Source organism: Macaca mulatta, chromosome 8 (genome assembly GCF_049350105.2).
Source record: "Macaca mulatta isolate MMU2019108-1 chromosome 8, T2T-MMU8v2.0, whole genome shotgun sequence".
In the NCBI taxonomy this organism is placed as follows: Eukaryota; Metazoa; Chordata; class Mammalia; order Primates; family Cercopithecidae; genus Macaca; species Macaca mulatta.
In genome coordinates this window covers 138,515,022-138,529,221 of record NC_133413.1, presented here as the reverse complement: position 1 = coordinate 138,529,221, position 14,200 = coordinate 138,515,022, and the positions used below count along the sequence as shown (strand labels likewise).

Here is a 14,200-nt window from a genome sequence, read left to right as displayed (position 1 = left end):
CAGCTACTTAGGAGGCTGAGGCAGGAGAATTGCTGGAACCCAGGAGGTGGAGGTTTCAGTGAGTCGAGATCGCACCACTGTACTCCAACCTGGGCAACAGTGAGAGTCTGTCAAAAAAATAAAAATAATAAAAATAAAAATAAAATAAAAGTGCTCAAGTGGACAAATGTGGTAAGGGAATGTCTCATGCTACAGAAAGCTACCTGATTTATTTTTCCCTAAACCGCTAGGCACTGTGGTTAACCAACCTTCTAAAAACCCCAGCGGTGCCTGCCTCCAGCCCATTTCCCTTGGTTAAGAAAGGAAACATCTCTTCCAGAAGATTCTGAAATTCTAGTTTCCTGAGCCTCGCGGTGACTAAAATGGAGTTGGGGGGAAATGACTCTTAGACTTTCTGTCAGTGTAAGTGGAAATTGAGAATGAGACACAAAATATAAAGTGACATATAAAATCCTAATTTTGGAATAAGGAGCCCTGGCGATGCTCAGCTTATAAGGCACTTTTAAAATCCTTACTGGGAGGAACTATAATGAAAACTTGATTTTAAAAACAGGGAGGTGGAGGCTTTGCAAGGTTGAGTGGCCAAATTAGGAATTGAGCGCTGTGTTTTCCATCCCATGCACGCCTGTTCTATGGCCCAGTATCCATGTCCCCAGCCACCTCCCAGAAATGATCCAGTCACGTGTTAGAAGAATTACACTATGTCTTTGTGGTCTTTGTCACTGAGTCTTCACCTGAAAATTGATTCTACTGATGAGGGGAGTAACGGTAATGTTCCCTTGGATAAAAAAGTCCAGCTTCGGAGCCAGAAACTTTTGGATTCAAATCATGGCCCTGCTACTTATAACTAACTTTTGGTAAATGGACCCCTCTGAACCTCTCAGTTTCTTCATTTTAAAAAATGGCAACAATAATAGCTAATAAGTATCAAGTGCCATTCTAGGCACTTTATGTGTATTAACTATGTGAGCAGGTGCAATATACTATTATCATTCTTCATGTAGAAATGAGAAAGCCAAGCTACAAAAAGTCAAGTGACTGTCCCAAGGCCACATGGCTGCTAATCGTCAGAACCAGGATTCTATAGGAGCCTGTGATGGAGCAACATCAGTGCTCTCAGAGGGCTGCCAAGAGATGTCTATGAGATCGTGGAAATAAAACGCTTCCCAGGCCACCTGGCAAAGATAAGTGCTCAACAAATTATAACTACAAGGTTTCCATTTCTTTTGTTTTTATTTATTTATTTATTTATTTATTTATTTATTTATTTATTTATTTGACAGAGTCTCAAATCTGTCTCTCAGGCTGGAGAGCAATGGCATGATCATAGCTCACTATAGCCTTGACCTCCTGGGCTCAAGCGATCTTCCCACCTCAGCCTCCTAACTAGCTGGGACCACAGGCATGTGCCACCAAACCTGTTTTTTTAATTATTATTATTATTTTGACTTTTATAGAGATGGGAGTTGCCTTAGTTGCCCAGGGTGGTATTAATCTTCTGGCCTCAAGTGATCCTCCCGCTTCAGCCTCCAAAATTTCTGGATTACAGGCATGACCTGTTGCACCCATCCTAAAAATTAATTTCTTGAGCTAGCCAGAAAGACAAGGTTACTATGGCATCCACGTGGCTGATAAGAAGGGGAAGTTGCTGCTTGCAGAAGTGGTTCTCTCTGACAGGTTTCATCCCCACCTGTCCTCAGCAGGCATTCTGCTTTGACATCATGGTGCAGGGCAGGGACTTCGGTGCTCTGCCCTTTGAATCTTTCTATTGATTTCTCTCACGCAGAACCTGCATGGGAACCTCAGCTGGAGCAGCTGGCGCGGAAATGGGTCTCATGTGTGCCTGGCAAAAAGAATTGCCGTTTCCAAAACGAGCTGGCCGGATCGAATCCCCAAAGCAATGGACATGTATGAGTGACTCACTGCTTCTGAAATTCTCTGCAAATCCAACAGATGTGGGGGAAGATCCCCGGTATAGAAGAGGCAGCGTGCATGCAAAAAATCGGCAAATGTAGAACTCTGATATAGAAGACTCTGTTGGCTGCCAAGCTACTGATCGGCCACTGCTCTCTTCTTCTTTGTTAAAATATTCCCAGTTCTGTTTGGGGATAAGGCCGATGGCAATGTGCTCAAACGAAGTCCATGGCAGGGGGAAGAACTGGCCCTGGCTTGAAACAGCCATGACAATCTTGTTATCTCTGTCAGGGACTGTCTGGGAGCTTACCTGGCCCAGTTTGGTCAGTGAGACTTAGGGGAAGTCTACTGGGGATTTCTGGGGAAAATTTTCTTCCCTGATAGAAGACAGGGAGTCACAGTAAAAAGGCCCCTTTTTCCCTGCCTGATGCTTTTGCCTGCTCAAAATGCTGTTATGACAAAGTGATGTCTGCAGCAGAAAGGGCCATGACAGGGATGCTAATCAAGTGCGCTGATGCGGTTGAGCTGTCAAATGCGTCCTTTTTGATGCATCTGCCAATACCAGGTGCTGGCGAGGAGAGAGGGAAACAGAAACCCCTGAGCACTGCCTGTGGAAGTGTAAATTAGTACAGTCATTCTGGAACACAATCTGGCAGTACTTGCGAAATTAAGTGTGAGCGTGCACTATGACTCACCCGCATCACGGTCCATATCAGACAAACTCTCCCACAGTCCATATGGGCACAGGTGTGAAGAGCTCATCACAGAACTAGGCAATGTCCACTAGCAGCAACAGGAGAAGCAAACAGGGCAGGAACTATGGCAAGGGCAGGGTAGATGCAGTCCCTCAGATGAATCAGGTGAACACAGAGCACCAAGACTGGCTCTGAAAAAGAGGGTTGAGTAAGCAAAAAAACCAGATTGAGGTCTACAGCAGAATCCCATTTGTCTACATTAAAAACAGATACCCAATCAGAACAAGACAGGGAGGATCCTCACGCAGGGCCTGTAGCAAGCACACCGGAGTGGCTGCCTATGGAGGAGGGAAGGGAATGGGAATAAAAATTCCACACTGGTCTCCTCATTTCCTCTTGTAACAGAGGAGGCAAGTGGCCGGGGGTAAAGGGCCTGGTAGAGATCCATGATGATGATAATGACAATGAACAAAGAAGGCATTTATAATAAAATTCAAAAGAAAAAAACACAGCCAGATTTAGAGTCAGAGAACCCAGGTATGAATGCTGCCTTGATCCTTCCTGGCTACGACTCTTTGGCAAATCACAGCGCCTCAGTTTCCCCATCATGAAGAGCAGGTTTGAGGAGTGACTCTGCAGAGCTATTATGTGAGCATCCAAGGAGATAGTGTGGGGAGCTTCTGAGCTTGGAACATAGCAGGGGCTTCCTGGATGGCAACTGTGAGGAGCCCTAAGGACTCAGCTCTCTCCTCTATAAAATGGGGATTATTACATTACCCACCCAGCGTGATTATGGTGCAGTTGAAATGAAACATGACAATGAGGGACAAAAAGCAAGATCATGACACCCAGGAGCACCTCCTGTCCTGACCTCTGCGTGCAGTGGTCTGCGCTGTGCTCGTGCCTGATACAGCAGCGGCGGTCAGGCTGTCCTTCCGTGATGTCATTCCTGGGGGAATATGGGCCTTACACATTCAATATATATATTCCCTTTTACTTTATTCTATGGAAATGACTGGAGTTTAACTGAATAAGACAAGTTATGAAAAAGAGAAGAGATGAGAAGAAAGAAGAGAAAAAAGAAGCTGTCATGCTCTTATTATTCCAAGCAGGTAAAACCTTCATTTTTCCAGTGAACAGCTAGCCTCTCCCTAGACAGGTTTTCCGTAATCTCAGGAAGGACGCAATGCCTTATGTAATTATCACATCACAGGTTGTCACTGCTCTCCTTAAGGTGCTACCTCTTCTCCACCAGGACCCTTCAGATGTCTGGGAAAGATTCCGTGAAACAGAAGGACCGTGTGTCCCTGGAGTCCGCTTTGTTTCTAATTTTGCCCTTAAGTGCAATAGGCTGCAAGAATCCCCTTTGGCACACAGCTTTCTCGTTTTCTGGACACTCTCTTCTAAATAAACTTCCCAAATAGGGTTAGAAGGTCAAAGTAAGGCTTTGATGCCTCTTGACAAATTGTTACTCCAAAAGAACAAATTATGCTGCCACTGGCAATGGAGGCATATGCCAGGCTCTGACACATTCTTAAAATAAACCCCAAAACCGGCTAGGCGCGGTGGCTCACTCCTGTAATCCCAACGCTTTGAGATGCCAAGATGGGCGAATCATGAGGTCAGGAGATCGAGACCATCCTGGCCAACATGGTGAAACCCCGTCTCTACTAAAAATACAAAAATTAGCTAGGCATGATGGTGTACAACTGTAATCCCAGCTACTTAGGAGGCTGAGGCAGGAGAATTGCTGGAACCCAGGAGGTGGAGGTTTCAGTGAGCCGAGAAATCATGCCACTGCACTCCAGCCTAGTGACAGAGCAAGACTCCGTCTCAAAACAACAACAACAACAAAAACACAAAACCTATTCTAATATTTGGCAACCTGATGGGGGAGGTACATTACCATTGTCTGGTTCTGGTGAACATCACTGTGACTCTCAGGGACCCCAAGTTCACTGATGTGCTATTTTCCTCTTCTGAGGTCTGTGTAAGGGCACCCACATCTTGCTAAAGTGGATTTTCTGCATAGAAAGAGACCTCTTTCACATAGGCAGGCCTGAGGGGTGGAGCGGTGGATGGGACAGTGAGAAAGTCAGGGAGAGGAGAGTGGGAACCTAAAGCCTCCTGGGAAAGGAGGAGAAACAGGAACAACAAATGAAAACGTTTGTGTAAAAAACTGCAGAAGAGAAAAAAAAAATCCCATGTCCACTGAGGACACATCTCTATAAAATGTATGCACGCACAGCAGGAAGAGGGGGCAGGAGGCCAAGCAGACACGAAGGCAAGAGTTGTAATTGGGTGAGATGATGGTTCTGGGGTTTGGGCATTCTTTAAAAGTGTTTTTATAGATGTGGTTATATTGATTTTCAAATAAGATAACCAAAAAAAACACAAAGTATGTTAGTCCAAGAATAGAAAAATAAGAGCAGAGTCAGGAGAGGAAAGGCAGTAAATGAAATGAAATAAGGGCATGAAGACAGCAAGATCAGTCTCTTCCATCCTTAAAATCCCTCTGGGGCATCCCTCAGGGCTAAGGATAAGGTCGAGTTCCTTCCTGCAAGCAGGGAGGTCCCACATCACTCTTCCAGCCCCATCCCTGGTCACTGGTCACAGGTTGCTCCAGCTCGCCCCTAACTCCAGTTCTCCAGCCCAGGCCTAGGTTGGGATCTCCACAGCGCATTCCTCTGACCCCTCTGTTGGGTTAATCCCCACACCTCCTTCTGGGAAGAGCCTAAACATCCGTTCCCCTGGGAAGCCTCCCCTTTCCCCTAAAGTTGAATCGCTGCCTAGTCTCGTCCTGCCGAGATACCCTGTGTGTTCCTTTTCTGAGTTTCCCACTGCAATGGCTTGTACTGAGCTGCTCCAGACCTTTTGATTAGAAGTCTAACCATTTCAGGAAGGGGACATCACATGGGGACTGTGCCAGCCATGGAAGGAAGGACGGGCCTGGGAGACAGGACAGGAAGAATGATCTGGACAATGACCATTGGACAACTCCATGTCAGTTTTCCCCTTCTATTCTCTAGCCCCACACAGCCAATCCAATCAACTCTTCAAAAACTTATTTCTCAAGTGCCTGTTATCACCAAGACATTGTGATGAGTAATTGCAAAACCCAGGCCATTCCTTGAGTGTATAACCTAGTTAGGGAGTTGAGACTTCAACATGAGGATTGTTAGATAACCATGCAGCAATGAAGTGTAAGATAAAACAAGATTGTCAAAGATTAATTGAGTGTGGGCACTGTGTGGTCTGGGTTCAGGAGAGCAGGGTCACTGTGGCTGCAAAGGAAAGTCCTCTGAGAGCCAGATTTAAAGGATACCCACAGGACAGGTAGGTGTGCAGGGGGTGGGGTGAGAGGATAGCATTCAGTGATCAAGGCCTAGAGCAGGGAAGGGGTACTGCATGCTCAGTGGCCAGCAAGAAGTCCCCTGAGGAAGGGTGTGTTAAGGTCAGAATTTTGAGACCCTTAAAACCCAAGCAGAAGAATCTGCCCTAGAAAGAGATGAGTGAAGACCCCATAAAGCAGTGCAGCTGATGAGAATCATTTGTGAGGATAGATGCTCAGAACAGACTAGAAAAAGATCCAGTTGAGAACCTCCTATGAAAGTGAAAGCAGGAAGACAGGCATGTGGTACCAGAGCTGCCACCTCCCACCTACAGGCATGGTGGTCAACACCAATTCATTACAGCCCAATTTCCTACAGGGCCCAGTTGGAACCTCAGAGTTGTTTCCCATTCAGGGCCAAGAAAACTCCTACCAGTGGATCCAGAGTGACAGTTCAAACTTATTTTGCCTTGCAGGTTGTATCAGTATTAGTCAGAAGTGACGCTGTTACACTGCACTAACATGTCTTTCCAAATTTTAGTGGTTTAAAGCAACAAAGATGAATTTCTTTTTTCAGCTGCGTGTTCATCACAGGTCAACCTGAGATCATGCTCAATCTCAGCATCATCCAGACCAGGCCAGTGTGGCAGCCTCTACACACAGCACTGCTCAGCAGCAGGCCAGAAGAGAGAGTGACCTCTGGAGGGTTTCTCACTAGAATTCCAACATGAAGGACAGAAATGACATGTCAATTCTGCTCACTACTCCTTGGCCAGAATTGCTCACCATGGGCAAGAAAGTTCAGTCTTACTCTGCGGAAGGCAGAGTCAGAAACAATAAATGGCCTAAGTATATCCCCTTTCAGGTCACATGGAATTTACTATTCATCCATTCAAATAGCAAGAACTTATTTTAAAATGGCATGCTCTGCATCCAGCCACTTTCCTTCTCATTATCTTGTTCTATTTTCTTCATAGTAATTGTCACTATCTGAAATATCTTAACTGAAATGCCTTAATTGTTTAAGGATCTGTCATCTATTGTTGCCTGTCTCACAGACCAGGTTCTAAGCTCCATATCTGCTTCGTTGGCAGTGTGGGGCACACAGTAGGATGCTCAGTAAATATTTGTGAAATGAGTAGGTGAATGAAGAGGTTCCACAGGGAAGGGACTCTGTCAGCTTAATTTAGTGTGCACAATGTCCAGCACATAGTCGGAACTCAGTGGGCTGCTGAGAAGTTAGCCAGCTTTTCATGTGTCTACTTGAAGTGACATGACTCAGCACTTCTTCCCCTCGAGGTGCATTTCCTCTCCCTTTCCCCCTATAGGGACTTAAGCTGAAGACTGGTCTTGACAGATACTATGCCTATTAATTTCAAATCTGAGACCTCCCAACTAACCTTTCTCCTTACCCTCAGGGATCACGGCCAGGTTTCAGACTGGCCTGAGAACATAGGGACCAAAGGGAAAAAACAGCCAAAGTGAAAGAGAAACGAAGAGACTTCTGGCTGGGCGTGGTGGTTCACACCTGCAACCCCAGCACTTTGGGAGATTGAGGTGGGTGGATAGCTTGCGGTCAGGAGTTCGAGACCAGCCTGGCCAACATGGTAAAACCCTGTCTCTACTAATAACACAAAAATTAGCCAGGCGTGGTGGCTTGTGCCTGTAATCCCAGCTACTCTGGAGGCTGAGGCATGAGAATCACTTGAATCCGGGAGGAGCAGACTGCAGTGAGCTGAGATCGCACCACTGCACTCCAGCCTGGGAGATAGAGTGAAATTGTGTCTCGAAAAAATAAAAATAAAAAAGAAGATACTTCTGAGGGGGATGTAACCAGCCCTCGCACACGCATGCACATGCACGTAAATTGCGAATGCTTCACTCTAGTCTGGCCTCTTCAGGGACTTTCTGTGCAAACTTGGGCAAGTCATTTCCCCTGTAGGCCTCTGTTTCTCTGATAGTAAAATCTGGGTATTGAAGAAGGACATTTCTAAGGGGCCTTCCAGATCTAAAATGCTACAAGCAAGAAATCATCTCGGGGCATATTTCTCAGAGCAGGGTGGATGGAGTTACAGCTTTTATAAGGCTTTTGTAGGCCTCACACACATTGTATCAAATACATTAATTGCACTCATATCCTTCATTAAAAAATAATTCCTATGTAACTGTGAAAGTTGAGGCAAACTTGACAAATTGACATAAAGTTCTATAAAACATACACTATAACTATTTCTAGTTTGCAGTTTGTTTTCATATTTTTAAGCTAAGAATTTTACATGTTTGTTCTCAAGGTTGTTTGTGGGTCTTTGAAGTATCGATAAGTCCCAGACACTCTGTTTATAGCACTTAACCGGTCAAATGGGACTATCTCAAATGTTCGGTAAAAATGTCATTTGCAGGCAGGGCCCCACCCTAGACCCACTGAATTAGAAAATCTGTTGGGGGAACCCAGGAATCTCCATTATAGCATGTTTCCCAGATGATCATTTGCAAACTGAGGTTTGAAAACCACTGCCATAAAAAGATGCCGAGGAAATGGGCTGGGGGAGGCAACTAGGGAGGAGGAAGGAAGGTTACAAAGGTGACCAAACAAGGGTGAAAAGATGACAGTGCATGGCTTACATTTTGCATGTGTGCAAATGTGCTTCTGCCCACGTGAGCCCACACGTTCCACCAGAGTAAACACATTTTGCAAAACCATGAATCACTCTGTTGAGCCCCTCCTCCAGACCCGGAAAACAGTACTCAAACACTCTGGGATTGCATCCCCTCTGGTGATTTGCAGGAGTTAGTATTTCTAGCATATCATTGGGCACCCAGCCTGAAGGCTGAAGGTGTTTCTGCCAGGGACGGGTACTACAGGAAGGACTATCAATAGCGCTGTCACCCAGATGTTTGCGGCAATGAGTTCTAGCTTTAGTTAGTAGTACATACTAGCTCCATCAGTGAGTGGTCTTAACTCATCCGCGGGGGTGGAGGTTTTGTTTAATGTTTTTTTTTTTTTTTTAATTCACAGATAAAATTGTATGTATTTACTATTTACAACATGATGTTTTGAAAGACACGGTGTATACATTATGGAATTACTAAATCTAGCTAATTAACATATACATTACCACATGTGGTCGTCCTTTTTGTGGTAAGAACACTTTACATCCACTCTCTTAGCATTGTTCATGAATACAACACATTATTAACTATAGTCAAAATCGACTTCTTGAACTTATTCCTCCTGTCTAACTGAAATTTTATATCCTTTGGCCAATGTCTCCCCAACCCCCTCCCCAGACCCTGACAACCACCACGCTCCTGTCTACTTCTTTGAGATCAGCTATTTTAGATTTCACACATGAGTGAGATCATCTACTATCTGTCTGTCTCTGCCTGGCTTGAGCCACACACACAAAAGTTGCATTGTACATATATGTACCTATATGTGTACATCTGGTACACACACACATATGCACACAAATGCACACACATACCAAATGTTATACCCATATGTATTTACTTTATTTTTTGAAACAGAATCTCAAATTTTATTTATTTATTTTTTGACACAGAGTCTCACTCTGTTGCCCAGGCTGCAGTGTAGTGGTGCAATCTCAGCTCACTGCAAACTCCACTTCCTGAGTTCAAGCGATTCTTGTGTCTCAGAATAGCTAGGATTATAGGAGTCCTCCACCACGCCTGGCTAATTTTTGTAGTTTTGGTAGAGATGGAGTTTTAACATGTTGGTCACTTCTGACCTCAAGTGATCTTCCCACCTCAGACTCCCAAAGTGCTGGGATTACAGGCTTGAGCCACTGTGCCTGGCCTGCGTGTGTATTTAAGCATCTGCAACAATTAGAGATGAAACCTAGCAATAAGAAGTCATCAAACTATACTGCTGAGTGCTGGTTTTCATGGTGCCAGGAAAGTCCAGGATAAAGGGGTAGGTTGGAAAGAAAGGGTAAACTAATTCAAAAGGCCAAGTACTGTGCTAGGGATTCCTACGTATGTCTCACATCAGTCCAGTGGGGACAGCCTTATCTGTCCCTTTCTTCCAGTGAGGAAACCAAGACACAGAAAAGATCTGTGACTTGCCCCAGATACTGCAAGATCAAACCCTGACCCAGCTAACCACAAAGTTCATGTTCAGTGCCCCATGCAGTGCTGCCTGAAAGTTCCCTAGCTTTAAACGTAGGAGGGTTGGGAGAAGGAAGCCTGTTCTAGAAAGAGGGAACCTGAGTAAACTGATCTCTCGAATCAGAGAGAACAACCCAAGTAATTTCTCAACGATTTAATTCACAAGCAACCAGTGGTTATTGGAAAAAAATAAATCACAGATTAGCAATAAGAAAAAAAAATACACGTATAACCACATCCTCCCTCAAGTAATAGTGTTTTCATACGTCTATATGTTTACTAGCAAATACATATTTTTTCTAGCCTACAAATGACATACTATTTTTGAAATTTTATCAAAACGTATAGAATTTTGCCTTTTTAAGAACATGGATAATGCGTTTGCTTGCCCAGTTCTCACCTTCTGTGAATTTATGTCAGTCCATACATTTCTTTCCACATTCTAAGGGGGAAAGAGGAAATCCTTCACGTATTTTTTATTTGTTTGTTTCCTGTTGTCTGCTCCTCCGAACAGATGCGTTTAGGAAGGGTTAAAGAGTATCCTACTAAATGTTGTGTTCTGGTAGATAATGCGGCCTTCAGAAACGCACTAAACAAAAATTAAGTTGGTTTCCTCCTCCTCATAGATGAAAATGAAGAATAGGTTTTGTAGCAATTGAGAGAAAATAATTTTTTTTAAATTATCTTAACGCCAAAGGAAAAACCAGCTGTCCTGCCTGCCCCTGCACCGCAGGGAGCAGCCCTCCCAGTGCCCCCATCACCCCTTCCAGGCATCCACTAGTTGGGAGAGTGAAAAATAGCCTCCTTTTCACTCCCCTGTTGTTAACGAGGCTCCCTATTGAGATGTAGTTAATCACATCAATTAAGAGCTTTTCTTGCACGTGTCCTTGCCCGCCAGGCACTGGCCCTGTGTCCATGGAAAGGTGGGAAAGATAAGCAGCCAGTCAGGTCATGTGATAATTAAAATACAGATATTCTGCTTTTTCCTCTCTTTTTATGTTTTTTCATTTGTACATTTTTTTTTTTTAAAATCGGGCATAAGTCACAGGCAGTGAAATGCTCAATTGGTAAACAGTTTGATGGGTTTGACAAATGCAAGTATTCAAATGCACCAAACCAGCAACACACAGAACGTTTCCTTCTCCCAGGTGTTCCTGTGTCTTTCACAGTTGCCTCTGCCATCATCCCAGAGAAAACCACTGTACTGACTTCTAGCACAGTCATATGAATGGAGTCACGTTCTGTGTTTAAAGATAAACATGAATAATGAGCAAGAACAAGCAGCTTCTAGCAGGAATGTAAAACAGGGTAGACACTTTGGAAAAGAGTTTAATAGGTGCTCAAAAGGTAATACATAGAGTACCATATGACCCAGCAATTCCACTCCTAGGTATATACATGCCCAAGACAAACGAAAACATACACCCATACGAAGTCTTGTATGAACCTTCAGAGCAGAATTAACCATAACAGCCCCACCACCAAAGAAACAACCCAGTGTCCATCAACTAATGAATGAGTAAATAAAATGGGGCATATATTCATACAATGGAATATATTTGGCCATAAAAAAGAATGAAGTAACTTAGATGAACCTTGAAAACATTATGCTAAGTGAAAGAATATTCTCTTTCTTTCTTTCTGTGACCATATATTCTGTGATTCCGTTTACATGAAACGTCTATAATAGGGGAATCCATGGCCAGGCGTGGTGGCTCACACCTGTAATCCCAGCATTTTGGAGGCCGAGGTAGGCAGATCACTTGAGGTCAGGAGTTTGAGACCAGCCTAGCCCAACATGGTGAAACCCCGTCTCTACTAAAAATACAAAAATTAGCCGGGTGTGGTGACTTACGCCTGTACTCCCAGCTACTTGGAAGGCTGAGGCAGGAGAATCACTTGAACCTGGGAGGTGGAGGTTACACTGAGCCAAGATCATGCCACTGCACTCCAGCCTGGGTGACAGAGAGAGACTCCATCTCAAAAAAAAAAAAAAAAAAAAAAAAATTCAGTGGTTGCCTAGGACTGGAGATAGAAGGGAGATTGGGAGGTGATATGTAAAGGGTACAGACTTCCTTTTGAGATGAGGAAAATATTCTAAAATTGGTAAATTGTATGATATGTACATTATATCTTAACAAAGCTGTTTAAAGAAAAAAAAATTCAGAATCAAAAAAAGTAAAGACAATTGTAACGGACGGATAAGACAGACCAGTTTTCCTTTATCAGAAGTTTAACGGCAAAAGTGTTTGGCACTGTGGCCCAAGGACCCCATGCCACCTGGGAAGCATAATTGGTGTTCAGGAAGGAAGGTCTCCTTCCCTCCCACGAGAAGGTTGAGGAGTTGGCTGCTTTCCTCAGGAATCCCTGCCCTGCTCCCAGAGGTTAAACTCTGAGAGTCCAGAAACTATTCATCACATTCATTTGTTTATTCCACGAACATTTATTAAGCTTATGTTTAGTAGGAAGTACATAACCACATTTAGTCCTGACATTGCTATCAAGTGGCTGCATTTATAGGGATATCTTGAATGCCTCTGTGTGTCTGGCCCTGTGTTTAGCAGGTGATCCTAGGATGATCCTAGGAGACTAGAGTGGTGGAAGGAGCTCATCATGAGAGCGAGACCAAGAACTTTGAGAGCAATGAACCTGGTTCTAAATTCCCTTTTTTTTTTTTTTTTTTTTGACAGAGTCTCTCTCTGTCGCCCAGGCTGGAGTACAGTGGCGCGATTTCGGCTCACTGCAAGCTCCGCCTCCTGGGTTCACGCCATTCTCCTGCCTCAGCCTCCCCAGCAGCTGGGACTACAGGCGCATACTGCCACATCTGGCTAATTTTTTGTATTTTTAGTAGAGACAGGGTTTCACCATGTTAGCCAGGATGGTCTCGACCTCCTGACCTTGTGATCCTCCCGCCTCAGCCTCCCAAAGTGCTGGGATTACAGGCGTGAGCCACCACGCCCGGCCTCTAAATTCTTATTCTACCATACATTAGTGCATGACTTTCTCTTTTCCTGCCTCACAATTCCTCACCTGCAAAGAGCAATGACTTACCCTATGGGTGAGCGATGAGGAGTCCCAGCTCTGGGAACCAGACCCCAACTCTACCACTTCCATGCTGCATGTGGCTTCAGGTAGTTGCTGAACCTGTTTGCAACTCACTTCCCCATGTGTAAAATGGTGATGGTATGATAACTGCTGACACTATGCAGGACTGGATGAGCTTACACATGTAACCCAGGGGTCAGCAAACTCTTCTTGTAAAGTGCCAGGGCCGGGCGCGGTAGCTCAAGCCTGTAATCCCAGCACTTTGGGAGGCCGAGGCGGGCGGATCACAAGGTCAGGAGATCGAGACCACAGTGAAACCCCGTCTCTACTAAAAATACAAAGAATTAGCCGGGCGCGGTGGCGGGCGCTTGTAGTCCCAGCTACTCAGGAGGCTGAGGCAGGAGAATGGCGGGAACCCGGGAGGCGGAGCTTGCAGTGAGCCGAGATCGCGCCACTGCACTCCAGCCTGGGCAACAGCGTGAGACTCCGTCTCAAAAAAAATAATAATAATAAAAAATAAAAAATAAAAAATAAAAAAAAGTAAAGTGCCAGACATTCAATATCTTGGGCATTGTGGGGCAGCTGGCCTTACTGCCCCTCCTCATCTCTGCTATTGTAGCATAATGCAGCCATAGGCGATATGTTAAGAAAAAGGGTCTGCTATGTTTAATAAAATGTTATTTATGGACATTGAAATTTCCATTTTCTTTTTTTTTTTTTTTTTTTTTTTGAGACTGAGTCTGGCTCTGTCGCCCAGGCTGGAGTGCAGTGGCCGGATCTCAGCTCACTGCAAGCTCCGCCTCCCGGGTTTACGCCATTCTCCTGCCTCAGCCTCCGGAGTAGCTGGGACCACAGGCGCCCGCCACCTCGCCCGGCTAGTTTTTTGTATTTTTTAGTAGAGACGGGGTTTCACCGTGTTAGCCAGGATGGTCTCGATCTCCTGACCTTGTGATCCGCCCGTCTCAGCCTCCCAAAGTGCTGGGATTACAGGCTTGAGCCACCGTGCCCGGCTGAAATTACCATTTTCATTTCACGTAATTTTCATGTACCACAAAATATCCTTCTTCTCTCAATTTTCTTCACTACC

At 44.7% G+C, this 14,200-nt stretch overlaps 1 protein-coding gene across 1 annotated transcript in view; it reads right to left on the bottom strand.

Annotated features, from left to right (window-relative positions):
• The window catches only part of LOC106999943 (uncharacterized), a 303,356-nt gene that overhangs the window by 26,445 nt on the left and 262,711 nt on the right, over positions 1-14,200 (bottom strand). Inside the window, exon 6 of the mRNA XM_077942878.1 lies at positions 2,610-2,800. The gene's annotated coding sequence lies outside the window, so the exon portion shown is untranslated. The remainder of the gene's footprint in view (positions 1-2,609; positions 2,801-14,200) is intronic.